Source organism: Phymastichus coffea, unplaced genomic scaffold (assembly GCF_024137745.1).
Source record: "Phymastichus coffea isolate CEN01 unplaced genomic scaffold, Cenicafe_Pcof_1.1 PCOF00001, whole genome shotgun sequence".
Taxonomy (NCBI): Eukaryota; Metazoa; Arthropoda; class Insecta; order Hymenoptera; family Eulophidae; genus Phymastichus; species Phymastichus coffea.
This window is the reverse complement of record NW_026706812.1, coordinates 596,872-608,181: the sequence shown is the minus strand read 5'-3', so window position 1 is coordinate 608,181 and position 11,310 is coordinate 596,872.

Genomic DNA, 11,310 nt, shown 5'->3' with positions numbered 1-11,310 from the left:
CCCGTGTCTTCCCTCGCGTGCTCGTTCACCCCCGTGTACTTCGGCAGGAGTCACACCGTAGCAGGCAACGCTTAGCGCACCAAAACCACTAAGACTAAGCCTTCTGGTCTGTCCTCTCTAAGCGAGAAAACATGGCCGATCGACGATTCTGAGCTGGAAAACGTACTCATGAAGTTCCTTGAGAAGAAGAACTTAGAGTTTAAAGCTTTTAAGACCTCTGCTTTGCCACAGAAGAAAGGAGGTTCTAGCCAGAAGCCCGAGACAACTCCAAAGGAAAATTCTAATGGTTCCAAGGGAGACTTACCTCACAGTAATAAACGAGGACGTGGAGGCAGGAGAAGTTGGGGATGCCCCGGAGGCAATCGCGTTACTGCGGTTACTCCTGTGTCCAACAGAAATCAGGATAAAGAACCTGGCCCTGATGGCAACCAACTCCTCTGCTAGAACTGTAGCTGGCCTGGTTACACCAAGGCTACATGCCCAGATTGTTCTTCCCAACAGAAGAAAAATGAGGATTCAAAAAAAGAGCGAGGGAGCAAGTAGACCAGGTCCCTACAGCTCCCCTAATTACCAGGACCTTTGAGATTAGCGACATAATGGGAGTAGCACAGGTGCCGCACAACACGATGAGTGATTCAATGCTAGCTCAAGTCAACCCTTCCGACATGCAGTCTACCAGCGATGGAGGTACCGTTATAAGCGCCCTAGTTGATAAGTTCCCCAGGTGGTGACTGACTGTTGAAGTCAGCGATTATATTTTTCGACGACTTAGGGACACCGGAGCTTCTCACACTATCCTTGGTTCCATCACCATCTCTATCGCTGCCGCTTTAAATCGGCACGTACGACCGAATGTGGGCCCCGGGGCAAAGGCAGTTGATGGCCACTATGTACCTATTATAGGTAGCGTAAAGTTATCTTTTACTTTAGGAGAGGTAACGCGTACGATTGACTCTCTGATTTTAGCTGAAGTCGACACTGAGTGCACGTTAAGTGCCGACTTCAAACGCGCCTTTTCAGCCGTGTTAGATCCTAAATCTAACAGGCTGACATATGATGGCTGCGACGAAGGCGTGCCTGTAGTGCAGAAAAGAAATTGAAAAAGTTGCTCCCCGATCCCTCTTGCGAACAGATAGGTTGTACAAGTTGGATGGCACATGACATAGACCTCAACTGCCTGAGTCCAATGAAGCAAAGATATTACCCGGTATCTAAAAGGATAGAGGACGAAATGCACGAGCAAGTGCGTAAGATGTTACGACTAGGAATAATTCGGAAGTCCCAGAGCGAATGGTCAAGGCCGGTAGTTATGATCTTGAAACCTGACGGTACGTATCGATTTTGCGTCGACTACCGTAAAGTTAATGCGGTGTCGAAAGTTCCAGCATATCCATTGCCCTACATGGATGTAATCTTGCGCAAAATCCAGCACGCCAAGTATATAAGTGCTCTAGATTGTTCTGGAGCCTTCTGGCAGATACCTCTCACGGAGAGATCAATAACAGTCACGGCTTTTACGGTCCCGGGTATGGGCTTGTACGAATTCGTTTGTATGTCTTACGGCCTGCGGGTGGCCCGGATACATTTCAAATACTGGTGGATAAAATTATCACGCCTGAAATGAAGCCCCTCGTTTTTACCTATTTAGATGACCTGATCATCGCGACTGACACATTTGCAGATCACCTGAAATGGCTCACGATGATTCTGGAAAGAATTAACGAAGCGGGCCTCTCCATCAATAGGAAAAAGTCCATGATTTACATGTCCGAAATTCGTTATCTCGGCGTGTTAGTTAATCGTGACGGCTGCCGGCCAGACCCTGAAAGAATGCGACCAATCTTAGAGTACCCTGCGCCAAGAAATCTACGACAATTGCGACGTTTTCTTGGTATGGCCTCCTGGTACCCGCAAATTCCTGCAGGATTTTGCTACATTGGCTGCGCCTCTTACAGCTCTCACGAAAAAGGACACCAAGTACGTATGGACGGACGAGCAACATACTGCTTTTACACAAATAAAAGCACTTCTAGCTACGGCCCCTGTCTTAGCAAGACCTGACTTCTCTGCGCCGTTCATTCTGGTGTGTGATGCCAGAGATACGGGCCTTGGCAGTGTTTTACTTCAGAAGATAGAAGAAGGGGATCGCGTCCTATGTTTTGCTAGTCATATCTTCACGCCTACGGAACGCCGACTATCGGTTACCGAACATGTGAATGCCTTGCAGTCTTATGGTCTATAGAAAAATTCAGGCCATAAATTAAGGGATATCGCTTCACAGTGGTGACTGATCACCATAGCCTAGTGTGGCTCAAAAATCTGCGGAGCCCCAATGGTAAGTTAGGTCGATAGTCTTTGCACCTCCAGGCATACGATTCTAACATCGTACACCGCAAGGGCAAGGATAATGTCGTGCCAGATGCACTTTCTCGCTTGTACGAGACAGACGAAGACGTAGCAGCTTCGCTAGCGTCTTTCACGGTTGTAAAAGATATAAAGGATCCGTGGTACCGGCATAAGTTTCTGCAGGTCGAACGGGATCCAAAAACGCACCCTTACTGAAAGATTGTTGGTGGCCGTTTGTTTCCGTATCGACCGGACACTGTGATCGACGATCTCATGAGAGACGACGACGCCTGGAAGCTCGTTGTTCCAAGAGAACAACGCGAGCAGATTCTCATGAAATGTCATGAGGAACCCACAGCTGGTCATTTAGGCCGACACAAAACTCACCAGAAGGTGGTGCTGCGTTATTACTGGCCAAGTGTCTACAAAGATACCGCACACTTTGTACGTAACTGTCAAGTGTGCCAGCAAATTAAAGTCGAACAACGAGCCCCTGCTCGACTGATGGGAAAACATGTTGTTTCCCGTCCGTGGGAAATCGTCTGTGCTAATACGATGGGCCCCTTTCCGAGATCACCTCAAGGAAATGAACACGTACTCATCGTCATGGATATTTTCACGAGATGAATAAAATGTATTCCGATCCGCAAGGTCAATGCCAAACCGATCAAAAAAAAGAGATTAATCATCGCATCTTCTTACGTTTTGGAATCTCTGATAGATTTCTATCGGACAATGGCACGCCCTTTAAAAACTCGTTAGTTGACTCATTCTTAGATGCACATGGCGTCTTTCATAGCAGATGCGCTCCTTATTCCCCAAATCTAACCCGACCGAGCGAGTGAATCGCACCGTCAAACCTATGATTGCGGCATTTATTGCGGATAAACATAATAAGTGGGACAAGCATATTGGCGAGTTCGCCTTTTCCTACAACACTGCTATCCACAAGACTACTCGCTCCAGTCCTGCCTTCTTAAATTACGGACGGAATCCAGGACCACCATATAACGTTCGACGCAGGGAAGAGCGCGTTGCTCTACAGCAGCTAGAAACATGAAGAATGGTACTCTCGCATACAAAAGCTTGACGAATTACGAGCTCATGTCCGCGAGAGGAGTGAAGCTGCTCATCTGCGTCAAGAGAATTACTACAACCGGAAACATCGCGATATTAACTATAACATCGGCGATAAAGTTTGCGTAAAGAACCGAGTACTTTCCTCTGCGGCTAAAGCCATAGCAACTAAACTCTGCCCTAAATACGCTGGCACATTTGTTGTTGTATCTCGCCTTGGCATGAATTCTTATCAGCTTCGGAACGAGAATGGAGTCGATGTAGGAAAAGTCGCTGTCTGTGACATGAAGCCCTGTTTCGATACCGAGCAATTTCCCTCGGACGCGACACGGGATGAGGGTGACGTCTTGTTCGGGGAATATTTAAAGCTTTACATTGATGAAAGCGCCCGCGCAGATGCTCTACCAGTGATGGAGGAATCCACGGTAACAGCCTCTTCTGTGCCGGGGAATGATGATGCTTTCGAGCTGCCGCATCCCCCGGCTTTGTCCAGAAGGTCCGGGATGAGATAGAGCGCCAGGCCTTTCTCATCCAAGCTGGAGAACGCTGGAATAAGGCCAAGGCTATCCAGAAGGAGCGCGAATGCCTTCTGGCTAAGCAAGAGCAAAAGCGGCAGGAAATCTTGGAGCTCCAACGCCAACTGGCTGGACTAAATGTCCAGTACGCATGGGCTTCTGCCGCGACTGCGAGCGCTGGTCTGTCCCCGAGCCACATGCCAGATCCAACCCGTCGGGATCCTCGCCTGCTCACCTATGAAGAGCGTTGTGAGATTGCTAGGCAGGCCTAAAGGCTGCCTGGCAGATTTTATCGGGGAAACGAGGGTCTAACCCCTCAGTATTCTGCGCTCCTGCACTAAGATGCCCCAAGGCCAGGTGGCAAATACGATGGTCCAACCCCGGAGAAAAGGGGCATTCGGTTCTGTTATGTCTGCAACTTGACGGCAGTCAGTAAGACCGAAAACTGCCCAAACTTCTTCCAACAGTGGAAGTTTAAGCAAGGGCTGGAGCCGCGATACACCTACGGTGACGAATTTGGTCAGTGCCGCCACCATTAGGCTACAATCATCACGGCCACCTCTCTTTAAGTCTTTTGCCTCAAGGCCTCGACACCGAAGAAAGAAGTGAGACGAGTGAAGATTCAAACTGAAGATCTTTCGCCTCTTGGCCTGCGCGACATTCAAATTTTGCGCCATTGCGCCTACAATGTAAGGCTTTGCCGTGCCTCTTTTATTTTCTTAATCATGGCATTAACGCCACTTTAATTTGTATTCTTTCGTTGACACGGTCCCTATGTCACAGAGAAAGAGCGCGATAGGGAATATATTTCTTGTTCCTTTTCTTTATAATAATAAATTACTTATTTTGACTATTCCCTGTAGTTTTCTTTACGAGAGAGACCTGAGATCCGAGTTGGTACCGCCCTCGTTACTAACATCTGGGGATTGGGAATATAACGAGTTGAACATCCACTCGTTATCTCTCTCTCTCTCTCTCTATATATGACCATATTTTTAAGAATATTATATATTTAAAATATTTTATTATTTGAACTATATTTCCTCTTAGCAGCAGCAGACGACGATTGCGGAGAAGGTAAGAGAGAGCGCCAGCAGAGAGAGACCGGGTGCGCGTTTAGGCTTAGCGACTAGTATGACAAACCGCGCGCCGCGCGCCGCGTGACGAAGGGCCAGCAATTAGCCGATAGCTCGCGAGACGTGCAGAGGCATTCGATCCTGCGTTCGATTGTATTAGCATTTTTGTTTGAGATACGCCTCGTGGCAACAGAGAGACTTTCGACTGTGATAAGTGAGAGAAGTGCAACTGTGCGTGCGATATTTCTCCTCCCTGGCGACAAGCGACTGCGCTGTTAGGCGCAGGCGCATGTAAGTACCGACCGTTCCATAGATCTCTCTCTCGCTTCGCCTATCTCGCCGCTCTCTCCGAACCGCCCTGTACACTGACACGTACATAAGCTTTACATATTCGTACACTATTAAAGTATGCATGGTTTTCTTCGTACTACCTTTCCTTCCTATCGCTTCCCTTAACATTCGCGATGTAAGCTGCGTGACCCACGACGCTCTCCGCGGGCCAGTTAGCGATTTGACCTACCGGGCCGGTCTTGCGTAGCAGAAAACGCAGTGCCGCAAAGAGATGCATCCAGCCTCTACTCATTGTCGGTTAATTAATATATTGGAACGGTAAATCCCCGTTACAAGACACACACACACACACACACACACACACACACACACACACACACACACACACACACATATATATATATATAATGTTAATATATATATTATAACATTTAGCCAGTACACTCCAATGTGTATTCTGACTTTGTTTTACAATGGATTTTACAATTTAGTTGAATTTATTTTATTTACTTATTCATAAGTTTATGTTTTTAAGTCTGGTGTTTGTGATAGATGACATGAGGAATCTGTTGACAAGTTTGTTTGGATGGTTTTGAAGTCTGGAGTTATATTTTGTGTAGAAATTTTTAATTTCTTGTTTGACTGTTGGAACCTGTAGATCGTTTCGGATAATTTCGATCGATACGAACCATAGGGCCCTACTATATTGCGTAAGACTTTCGATTGAAATCTTTCCAGGATTTCAATATTTGAATTGGAAGCATCTCCCCATAGTTAAATGCCATAAGTCCAGACTGGTTTAAGCATAACTTTATACAACATCAGTTTGTTTTCAATTGATAGCTCCGATTTTCCTCCGATGAACCAGTAGATTTTCCTCTATTTTAGACCCAGCTGTTTAAGTTTAGTGAATATAGGCTCTCTCCATGTAAGTCTCGACCTAGGTAGATACCTAGATATTTTACTTGATTATTTTGCGGAATGAATTTTTCGTTTAACTTAATAGGAGTGTTACGTCTCACGTAACAGCCGCGAATTGACAAGAATTACTCAAACGCTACTGTCTCTTGTCGGTCAACGCGTAAGCGCTGAACCACGGGTGTGAGACTCAAATGAAAGCAGGGCGGCAACGTATCTAAAGTACCGAGTGAATAAGTAATAATTAAATAATTTACCTGCAGTTTAACTGGTTCAGAAACTCGTAACTTAGAACCCAGAGGTGCATGTGGATTAGGTGTAACTCTCAAATAAGTTATTATAGAAATAGATTTATAATATTCATTGATCAAATTACAGCAGGTGCGTAGTGTCATAGAGTGTCTCTTACAATTATTTTGCGTTCTCTTTTATAGCACAAAATACATAAAAACTTATGGATAAAGGGTGAATCCCAGAAGTGGTAAGTGCTTCACTCAGATTAAAGTCAGCTATTAAATGACTATTGCTTTTAATTACGGGAACTAGCCATCCATAAATATTCAAATTTTACCGCCATAAAATAGTCTGACTCGTCCTCGACATAACACGCCCGCCCCTGAAGACCAGCGACGCAGGGCGCTCGCAAGTTTCACCTGCCTATTTGAAATTGCGTACATTAAGATAATATACTTATACTTTGCACATAATGAAGTTATAATAAGCACTACGTACTAAACACTTAATGATTTTACATATATATATGTTTGAAAGAGAAAAACTTCGAAGCATTATAAAGTCTCTAATTTTCAAAAGGCAAGAAACCACCACTCCACACTACATTTAATCTTCTAAGAAATATTTCTTCTCCTATGGTGCCAGGTTTACTTATACAGCATTTTTCTCCGGGTTGAAGGGCATTCTTATGGGCGGTTGACCAGCACTCCCAACAGATGAGGAAGATATTCTTCGGTCCGTGGGATAAATATTTTAAAATACACAGCTTACAAAAACGCCACATAGGTAGAGGCCGAGAGCACTGTAGACTAGGGTGGATCGTTTTTGGGTCATGTTCGAGAATTGCTTCGTAATAGCAAAAAAAAGTTAGTATTACACGTGACTTGGAAGTACCCGAAGCCTGGATTCATAATTTTATGATCTTCTGTCCCCACAATTTGAAAATACTCATTTTTTGAGCTTTTTTCGTCATTTTCACGTTTTTTTTGGCAAATCTGCTCCCCTAAATTGCAAAATCAATATTTAAATATTCTTGGCACATTGTTGCATTGACAAATAGTATAATAAAGCTTTTCTATTCATTGCCGAAGCTGTATAAGCCGGAAAAAAAATTTGTCGAGCTTTGAAAGTCATTTTTTTTTGCTTATTTTAACCGATTTTGGCTTATTTTCACATTGCTATCAAAAATAGAATTTTCCATGTATTTCAATTTTGTTGACGGTTTTAGTTTTCTTGTAACATCAACTTCGCAAAGAAAAAATTCCCGAGGGGATTCAGCGAGTAGAAAAAATTTGGTGGGCCCGATTGTAAAGAGTATTTTTTACGAATTATTAGTTTTTTTCCATTAAACTAAACAACAATTCAGGAGAAATGTTACATCGAACTTGGAATATTTCAACGGTCTCGCAGATCATACTTTCATGCAATATTTCAAACTCATTACCGAACTAAAATTAAAAAAACAAATCAATTGATAACGTTTTTTTAAAAATTATAGTAATAATTGAAGATCGACAAATGCTCGGTCTTTATAAATCGTTTATTGTATTTTGCGACAAAAGTTATGAGGTATCAACTGAAACACTATATAAAGATGTTTATTAGAACTCAATATTTTCAATTTATTCAATCTAATATAACAGTACTTCAGAGAGTTGTTATTATTGCATCTTTAGACTATATTGGTATAACTTATTTTTGTATTTAATCTGATTTCGTAGTTGGAAATTGATTTTTAGTATCAAATCGTTGGAATGTTTTTCTGGATTGTAAAGTTGTTATAATAAAATCGTTTCTATTTTCTAATCCACATACTTTGCTAGAAGCTTCTGTAACGAGTTTAACTAGACGCTCCACAGCTACGGTATGGCATGGAAAACGGCAAAAATCCCAGTCTATGAAAACTTCTTGACTTGACAATCTGGCTGTTAGTTCTTCATTGCTGATTTTCATCAAAACTGGCGGTGATGTATAATAACTAGACCAATCAATCATTTCATAGTAATTTGCAGCAGAAAAGTTAAATTTTGGAAGCTTCCGATATTTTTCACCTATTGTATAACTGTTTGCTTCTAATCTAACAGCGATAATTCGCTCTAAAGCAATTTGGCGAATAGTCAAATTTTGATCCATCATCATAGCTAATAGAATATTTTCAGGCATCGCGAAAAATGCATTTCTTGCAATAGCTTTATCTACAACATCCAATAGTGCTGGAGAGAGGTATCTTGTTAAGCGTATTGTTTCAAAAAGATGCCGAGATCCTTCTGCAATAGACTTATTTTTCCTGATAGAAAACCATTGTGGTACATATACTTTTAATAAGAAAGTAACTAAAGTTATTAACTCAGAACTTGGATTTGGTGTTGAAATATATAATCGAAGAATGCCATTCGCGCAAGTGAGCCAGCGTGCATGGTTTAAACAACCTGGTTGATTTGTGCTCAAATCTTCCGAGCATTCACCTGCTCCAATGGCTTTTGCAATTTGCAAGAAATACTTTTGATCCGTGCTCAAATCGTCAAAGTCAATGTCCGGCAAAGTAAATTCGATTTTTTCAAAGCGAATTACAGGCAAAGTTTCACATGAATTTAACTGTTTACCTATTGGACTAGTAAATGATTTTGATCCATCAGTTCGTCCATCGAGGTGCTGAAAGAGAGCACGAAAAGGCAATTCGTTGAAAAGAAGAAGACAAATGCTCCATTGAACTGGCCTACCAATTTTCGTTTCAATCTTTCTGATCACTCCTCCTTTATGCCCAGTGTTTACTACAGTGCCGTCACATCCAACTAAAATTAATTCTTCAAAGCCTCCTTTTTCCGAAACAAGATCCAATAGTCCATTGCATATATTATCGGCACTAGATGATTCTGTTACCAGGTGACCAACGTAACATGATTGAGGTTCCGATAATACAGAGATATGTTCTTCCATAACAGTCATTCTCCGGTATTTTGATCCATGTTTCAATTGCACAATGGTATTATCTTTTCGACCATCAAAATATAAACCACGGATAACACTTTCATCTTGCAAATTTTGAATTTCCGTGCTGACTTTTCTCTTACTACGTCTGACTTTATTTCTATCTATCACTAAATCATTATTTTGTTTTGACACTAAACCATGGTCGATTAAGGTAGCTGAAGAAATAGCTGCAATAGCTCTGTCGCTGACATTAAACCGTTAGCCAACAATAACTGTTTCAGATAACTTACATTTACTCTTTTTCACGTTCGCTTCTGGTATTATAAATCCTTGAGAATCATCTTTCACTACCTTCAAGCTGTCCGGATCAGATGACTGGCTTGTTTGACTTGTCTGGACTGAAGTTTGTGAATCACATTTTGCAAGAGCATTATTATACTTAATTTTCAATTTTTGTTCATTTCTTTGATCGAGTATAAAATTCCATAGACTTTCTGGTATTTTCTGTTGAGCCGGACATTGGCAATTTGTCAAATCTGAACATTTGCATGAAGAAATGTCAAAAAGTCTATTCAAACTCTGAACGAATTCATCAATTCTTGTTTTGTCTGACTCTCTCTTATTTGCTAAAACTTTCTTGATGTCGTTGTATTTTTGATGAATGCTAACAACCAACTGCTTAACTCTATTGAAACTTACATTAGGAATCATAGCATTCTCACATACTTCGATCACTTTTTCAGCTACTGTTTGACAAATCTCTGAGAAAGTTGGTTCTTTATTACTCTTAGATAGTTTACCTAAAATAAACCGTTGACTGTTACAAAAAAGTAGTACATCTTTATATGTCGGCAACATTGTAGAACATAATTCCTTCGGTCTACCAAGCAAAGGGCAGGTACATGCTGTTCTTGTGAATTTTGACATAGTTGCAGGCATCGTTATATCCAATTCAAATCATAAACATCTGAAATAATTATCAGGAATAAATTAATGAAATCGAATAAATTAAACAATAATTTTGTCCATACGGCGGCAATGAAAATCAAAATGTGTTGCTAGTACGACTTGTAGCCATCAATATACAGAACTATGTCTTGTATATAATTTCCAAATCATGCAATGCTAAAAAAAAATCATGTATTATTCAATTGAGAAAAATGCATTGATTTATTGATTTCATTTTTATATTACTAAAATAAACGAAGCAAAGGCGTTTGTCATTCGAAAAATTCCTTCGATTGAAATATATCACAACATAACCTACAAATACCATGCGAAAAAAATCAAACGAAAAAAGTTTGAAAGTAATCCAATTTACTTACTCACTCATAAAAATAATTGTTATCAATGTTTCGTATATTTTTAAGAGCTTGAGTATTCTATAAATCCAACTGATTGTTTTTAGCAAAGTAGTAAATCAATAGCAAAAGTATAACGATGCTATTTATCCTAATGCACATAATATTTATATTCAATCCATCAAAACCACAACACTGCCGGCGACGAAGGATTACCCGCTCAGCTCAGTTAGCTGTTCGATCAACCGACTATGGCGCTGCCATGGTGAGAACTAGAACTAATGTCATATTTCAAATTACAACGATGATTAAATGAAAAAAAAATTCGGTGTTACGTTCATTGAAATATTCGAAAATATTATTTTTCATGTCTCGATAAATCTTAAAGAACCCTTTACAATCGGGTCCGCCAAATTTTTTCTACTCGGTGAATCCCCTCGGGAATTTTTTCTTTGCGAAGTTGATGCTATAAGAAAACTAAAACCGTCACCAAAATTGAAATACATCGAAAATTCTATTTTTGATAGCAATATGAAAATAAGCCAAAATCGGTCAAAATAAGCAAAAAAAATGACTTTCAAAGCTCGACAAATTTTTTTTCCGGCTTATACAGCTTCGGCA